Here is a 7,304-nt window from a genome sequence, read left to right on the forward strand (position 1 = left end):
GAGAGCATCAGCTGATCTGGAACAACTGTGTGATCACACTCACATTTGCTCCGGATAGCAAGACCTTTAAACAGGTCAACATACACATACGGATTACCAGGACGTGTACACAGAGCATGCGCTGACCAACTTGCAAGTGTCTTCACTGACATTTTCAACCTCTCCGTGTCTGTAATACTAACATGTTTCAAGCAGACCACCATAGTCCCTGTGACCAAGAACACTAAGGTAACCTGCCTAAATGACTACCGACCCGTATCACTCACGTCTGCAGCCATAAAGTGCTTTGAAAGGCTGGTCATGGCTCACATCAACACCATTAACCCAGAATGCTATTCATTGACTATGGCTAAGCGTTCAACACCATAGTGCCCTTAAATTTCATCACTAAGCTAAGGTCTATGGGATTAAACACCTCCCTCTGCAACTGGATCCTGGACTTCCTGACGGGCCTCCCCCAGGTGGTAAGGGTAGGTAACAACACAACTGCCACACTGATCCTCAACATGGGTGCCCCTCAGAGGTGCGTGCTCAGTCCCCTCCTGTACTCCCTGTTCACTCATGACTGCACGGCCAGGTCTGACTCCAACACTATCATTAACTTTGCAGATTACACAACAGTGGTAGGCCTGATCACCGACAATGACGAGACAGCCTATTGGTGAGGAGGTCAGAGACATGGCCATGTGGTGAAAGGATAACAATCTCTCCCTCAATGTGATCAAGACAAAGGAGAAGATTGTGGACTACAGGAAAAGGAGGACCGAGCACGCCCCCATTCTCATCGGCGGGGCTGTAGTGGAGCAGGTTGAGAGCTTCAAGTTCCTTGTTGTCCACATCACCAACAAACTAACATGGTCCAAGCACACCAAGACAGTCGTGAAAAGGGCACGACAAAACCTATTCCCCCTGAGGAGACTGAAAAGATTTGGCATGGGTCCTCAGGTCCTCAAAAGGTTCTACAGCTGCACCATCGAGAGCATCCTGACGGTTTGCATCACTGCCTGGTATGGCAACTGCTCGGCCTCTGACCTCAAAAGACTACAGAGGGTAGTACGTATGGCCCAGTACATCACTGGGGCCAAGCTTCCTGCCATCCAGGACCTCTATACCAGGCGGTGTCAGAGGAAGGCATAGACTGTTTTCTCTGCTACCACACGGCAAGCGGTACCGGAGCGCCAAGTCTAGGACCAAGAGGCTTCTATAAAGAGCTTCTACCTCCAAGCCATAAGACTCCTGAACATCTAATCAAATGGCTACCCAAACTTTTACGCTGCTGCTACTCTGTTATTATCTATGCATAGTCACTTTTAAAAACTCCACCTACATGTACATATTACCTCAATTACCTCGACTAACCGGTGCCCACGCACATTGACTCTGTACCGGTACCCCCTGTATATAGCCTCGCTATTACTATTTTACTGCTGCTCTTTAATTATTTGTTACTTTTATTTCTTATTTTTAGGTATTTTTCTTAACTTAATTTTTCTTAACTGCATTGTTGGTTAAGGGCTTGTAAGTAAGCATTTCACTGTAAGGTGTATTTGGCGCATGTGACATAACATTTTAGTTGATCTGCTGACCCAAGCAAACAGAGAGATTTTCATGGCCCTCTGTGTCCAGAACGAACGCTGTGCAAAAACTTGGGTAGGGCGAGAGCTTTGAGCAAAAGCAAACAACTCCCCCTGCAAGGGGAGGCCCTTCTCTCGTCAACGGTTATTTATTTATTTTACCTTTATTTAACTAGGCAAGTCAGTTAAGAACAAATTCTTATTTTCAATGACGGCCTAGGAACAGTGGGTTAACTGCCTATTCAGGGGCAGAACGAGGATATGAACTTGCAACCTTTCGGTTACTAGTCCAACGCTCTAACCACTAGGCTACCCTGCCGCCCCGCCCCGTTATGTGGAAGCTATTATATTGGCCTTTAAAAGCAAGGGTTTACAGCCTCCAGAGGGCCTAAGGGCTAACTCCATCAGAGGTATGGCTCTTGGGCACTGTTCAAAGGCATCTCCTTGCATGAGATTTGCTATATGGCTTGTTGGGGGATGCCCTCATACTTTTATGAGGTTCTATCGACTAGCTGTCACTGCACCCTCTTTTGTGCATATTGTCCTTAGCGTCGGGACCTCCGAGGGTTGATATTGAGAGTACCTGGCTTCGGCGAGCGTGTGCGATATGGGAGTTGGTCTTATCACACTAGTGAGATGTCAAAACAAATAATTGAAAGAGAACTAAAGGCTACTTGTGTAACCCCAGTCCTCTGATATTATGAGTGAGACATCTAACCACATTCACCTAACTTGCAAGCTCAGAGGTCAGGCGGGTGACTCTTTAGTATGAGGTGAAGGGCTTCGATAGACGTATATGATTGGTTCTTCAAGCTACTTAGGAGATTCTGGTTAATTCCACTAGTGAGATGTCTCACTCATAATATCAGAGAACCGGGGTTACGCAAGTAACCATAAGTTTGTCTTCCAGTCAAGATGATCCAATCACTATCTAATCAAGGCTCGTGAGTCTACACATGGTATTAAAATGTATCTCTTATTGGTCCACTGTGACCAGATGAGGGCATAATCTGGACACAGGACACATGTTAGCGCAAAGTATAAACAGAGCGTTCATAAGCTCTGGTCCAGGGCATCAGTGCGCATTCCCTGGACCAGAACTTTCATGTGATGGCGCTATTCTAGTACCGTCTTCTCCTTGGTCTGGAAGATCTCGGCAGCCTCCTCCTGGGAGCAGGTTTCCTCATAGCACTCCCGCTCCAGGTTGCCGGGCATCATCTCCTCAAGGAAGAAGTTGGCCCTGGGCCGCCGGGGCCCTCGGAGCAGCTGCCCTGCATCCCTCTGCTCCAGAAACACTGGGTACAATGGAGTAGGGTGAAGTCGCCACTAGACGTTGATCTTGAATCAATTTAGCATTTTCCCCACTTATGGTTAAAGTTAAGATTGGGGGATGGGAAGCTGATCCTAGATCTGTACCTAGGGGGAACTTCACCCCAGAGCGGGCACAATGCTTTAGTCCTGTGTGGATCCGTTGGTAAGAGCATGACACTAACAATGGCAGGGTTGTGGATTCAATTCTCGCAGTGATCACAACACATAAAACATGTTGGCATATGTAAGCTGCTTTGAAAAAAAAGTGTCTGTTAAGTGGCATTCATATACAATACTGACATCTGCAACGCAGAGATTTGCTGATTTGCTGGTTTTAGTTGTGTAGCTTAATCATATTACTGAATTTAGTTATATTTTAATGTATGACACCCATCACAAATGTAAATATCTCAATAAGTATCTAGTAAGCTGGAATTAAGGTGGTTTAATTAAAGATTGCAAATACAGTACAATAAATGGGCACGTTCCACTCTGACTACAAGGTGAGGTGTTACCTTTTGATTCAAACAGGGAACAGACAGAAACCAGAAGTACTGTAAGGAGCCAACCGTCAGACTGTGACATTCCTCCGCTCCAGGTAGAAGTTGAAGGGGTGAACTGGGATCAGCTAGACTTTTCTGTGTGGACACAAGTATACAAAATAGTAAGAAAGGCAGGAACTGGAATAGTAAACCAGGACTGCTTTATCCATATTACCACATAGAATTTCCTTGGTAAAACAACCAAATTGACAGCGCTAATCCTTTTGCAGTTGTGGTCTGAATTTCTGAGAATCCTATTGTTGTCTTTATTTAATCAGTGTCCATGTAGTACATACTTTGAGATATCTACTCTGTGCCTGGAGCACACATTACCCCTTCAGATTACTAATCAAGATGTAGTTATGAGAAATAACCTACCGTTTTCTGTGGGTGTCTGCTAAAATGGTGGCTTTTCCCCACAAGCTCGGATATTGATCTTTAACGTGATTCTAAATGTTGACATAGTGAATCATTGGCACTGGCCAGGGCAGCGTTCAAGGCACTCAACAGTTTTGCACTATTCATCATACTATTCATTTATCATGTCTGCTTCTAAAGTATCATGAGACTGAATGTCTTAATGAAAAAATAAATAATTCTGCCGTAGTTCTAAAGTGTGGTCAGGGAAGCCTGTTAAAAACCATGTTGGACCTTCAATTTATGAACTAAACATTTTTAAACATGGCTAAACATTGAAATCTTGAACGTAATCCACATGATGGTATTGACTGAAGAAACACATCCAAAGACCCAACTCACACATATACCATTTTTATTACAGGATGGCAGTATTTCAATATACAAGACAGACATATTTACAACCAAGTGGGTCGGGCTTATGTACATGGAAAAAAGAGGTATAGCATACAGTATTATTTCTAATGTATAAATTATCAATAAATACTGGAACGGAAGAGACCGCTTCCCAGGGGTTCTCGACAAGCAAAGAAGAAAGGGACAACCCCAAAGGTTGCGAGGAGGGAAATTATATGACCATACAGACCATAATGAAAATAATTGCATCACTGCACAGCCAGACATAAAACAGAACCTGGACATCCACACGGGACTGAGTGGGAGAGAACATGACTAGGCCAAAGAGTGTCTTCTGACCCAGGGACTTGACCAGGAAGAACACTGGGCCATACTTATTATACCCTAGATATTACCGAATCCCAAATAAACCCTTAATCCCTACCTCCTATTCGTTTGTGCAGACCTAAGAGGATAGGTATAAGCAATTGGCGACAATTCCACCTGGCCTGTCGGGGGGCAAAGCTGAGCTGCCACCATATTGCTTATTGACCGATCCAATCCTGTCATATCTACACAAATGCCCACAGGGGTAGGGACTAGTGGTTGATTTGAGTTTCAGGATATAACGTGGTCAGGAAAAACCAGAGGCCTTAAACATTACCGGACAGTTTCTTGGACCCAGATTGAGCCCACTCTTGGACTAAAAAGCACTTTCGAGGTAGATTCTCCATTGAGTGTGCATGTTTAATCCAGAAATAGGCTTAACCTGGGTCCGGGAAACTACTTTAACCGAGGTGAATAATCTTAAGGCAGTGTTCGAAAAATGATCTTATTGACATGCTCCACACACCAAGAGATCTGCCTGATATGTGACAGTTTGTAGATTATTTAAGGCATGGTCAAGTTTGTCTTTTCCCTACAATACATAAGTGTTGTGTTCAGTAGGAGGGAAACCTTTTGAAATGGGGAGACTACCTGAATCTCTGATGTGCAATAATAAACACGAACATCGGGGGCCCATCACGCTCTAAAATGACATTTGGTGACAAAGCAGGGTCGTCGCTTTCGTCTAATTTACCAGCCTCGCATTCAACCTAGGTAGTTAGAATTGTAATTGTTATTCATATAAAAAGGACAGGGACGATGAGAGATGGAGGAGAAAGAGAAATTACACATGCACCTGGGAAAAGGCTGAAGGTTGTTGGAGTGATTGGTTGATTGTCGCTGCTTATCCTTGTAGTTCAGACCTCTTCCAGTCTATCTGTTTTTCTTTTGGGAACATATTACCTGGCATCCCACGTCATTTTCAGAAACATCCTGGTTCAAACACATTCAAACTCAACATATCCAGTACAACGCATAAGAAATAAATAGATGCATATTTCAATACAAAAACTCAGCCTCTTCCATAAGTCTTTTCCATGATCCAGTCAGTGGAAACTATGGAAATATAACCTATGGTGCCCACTCTATATGTTCAAAAGACACCTCCTAGTATCATGCAGTGCATTACCTCTTGACCTATGAAGCTCTGGTCAAAAATAGTGTCCTATATGAGGAATAGGGTCATTTGAGATGCAGCCTTGCTAGTTTCTGAATCTTCCTTGACTTGGCAAACAAGCTTCTGAAATGTATCAACTGTTTAAAAAGGTCAATTGGTCAAACGTTAATTGGTGGAGTCTGGCGCTGGTTTGTTGATAAGGCATTCTGGGTAGTTGAGTTTTTCTGTCAGCAGACTTTGTTCCTGGTAGTCAGCCCGATTGGATTCTCTGCAATCTCTCCTGACCTTCCACTCTTAACTGACATCATTGAACACCCCTCCCCAGTGGCGATAGTGGTTTGGCCTCCTCCGTTTGCAGTTCAGTTGGTTGATCCCAGACATGGACGCTGCAGAGATGGGGTGTGAAGAAAGGCACTGTGGTAAATTTTATTGGTGGACTAAACTCATATCCATATTTGAGTGTATAGAGGTCCCGTTGGGTTCAAGCTGTTCAAGGCTCGGTAGGTGTGTGTACAGCATGGCTGGGTACAGTCAGTTTAGGTAGAGGGTCTGGTGCAGCACACACAGTTGTACAGGAGAGAGCCTAGGCTTCGCTGGCAGTGCTGCTGCGACTCAACTCTCTGATACCCTGGAGAATACGCTTCATGTGACCAACCTTCGTCACCCCCAAGTCCTGCAATGGATGGACACACACACACACAAATTAGATCAAACACCAGGACACACATGTGGACCCATGTACCATGTAGGGTCAGAACTTTTTCCAGATGTCACCTGGCAGGGAAAACCAAGCTCTTTATAGACTACAAATAACTTAAATCAATGAACAGGGAGTTAAATTAAACACCCGTGGTAAAGCCCCATAGTAGTGAAACATAAGAAAGCTCTACCTGGCACATGAAAGAATGGTTGTGTCCCAATAATATATCCTTTCACATGACGTGTGCACTCGTTCACAATGTTCGGGAAGCTACTCTGAGAATATAGTTTACCAAGCTACCAATTACTTCACACTGGAATAAGTTAAGCTACAATAAAGCTACCCTTAAGAAACAGTTTACTTAACTAAAGTAATTTTTTTTTGTTTTAAATATATATATTTTTTGAATTTTACCCCTTTTTCTCCCCAATTTTGTAGTATCCAATTGTTGTAGTAGCTACTATCTTGTCTTATCGCTACAACTCCCGTACGGGCTCGGGAGAGACGAAGGTTGAAAGTCATGCGTCCTCCGATACACAACCAACCAAGCCGCTGCTTCTTTAACACAGCGCACATCCAACCCGGAAGCCAGCCGCACCAATGCGCCGGAGGAAACACCGTGCACCTGGCCACCTTGGCTAGCGTACACTGCGCCCAGCCCGCCACATCAGTCGCTGGTGCGCGACCCCTACCGACCAAGCCCTCCCTAACCCGGGCGACGCTAGGCCAATTGTGCGTCGCCCCACGGACCTCCCGGTCGCGGCCGGTTACGACAGAGCCTGGGCGCGAACCCAGGACTCTGATGGCACAGCTGGCGCTGCAGTACAGCGCCCTTAACCACTGCGCCACCCGGGAGGCAACTAAAGTAATTTTCAACAAGTAGTTCACTACATGCAACAATTTCAAAGATTTTACTGAGT

General features: G+C 44.8%; 1 long non-coding RNA gene across 1 annotated transcript; it reads right to left on the reverse strand.

The window, feature by feature from the left end:
- Positions 1-1,829: 1,829 nt before the first annotated feature.
- On the reverse strand, positions 1,830-3,868 carry LOC139400335 (uncharacterized). The gene is made up of 3 exons (XR_011632472.1): positions 3,806-3,868; positions 3,401-3,523; positions 1,830-2,869 (listed from the first exon to the last, which is right to left on the reverse strand). It is a non-coding gene; the product is annotated as an uncharacterized lncRNA (long non-coding RNA).
- Positions 3,869-7,304: the final 3,436 nt, after the last annotated feature.

The sequence above is a fragment of the Oncorhynchus clarkii genome, unplaced genomic scaffold, assembly GCF_045791955.1.
Source record: "Oncorhynchus clarkii lewisi isolate Uvic-CL-2024 unplaced genomic scaffold, UVic_Ocla_1.0 unplaced_contig_1505_pilon_pilon, whole genome shotgun sequence".
NCBI lineage: Eukaryota > Metazoa > Chordata > Actinopteri > Salmoniformes > Salmonidae > Oncorhynchus > Oncorhynchus clarkii.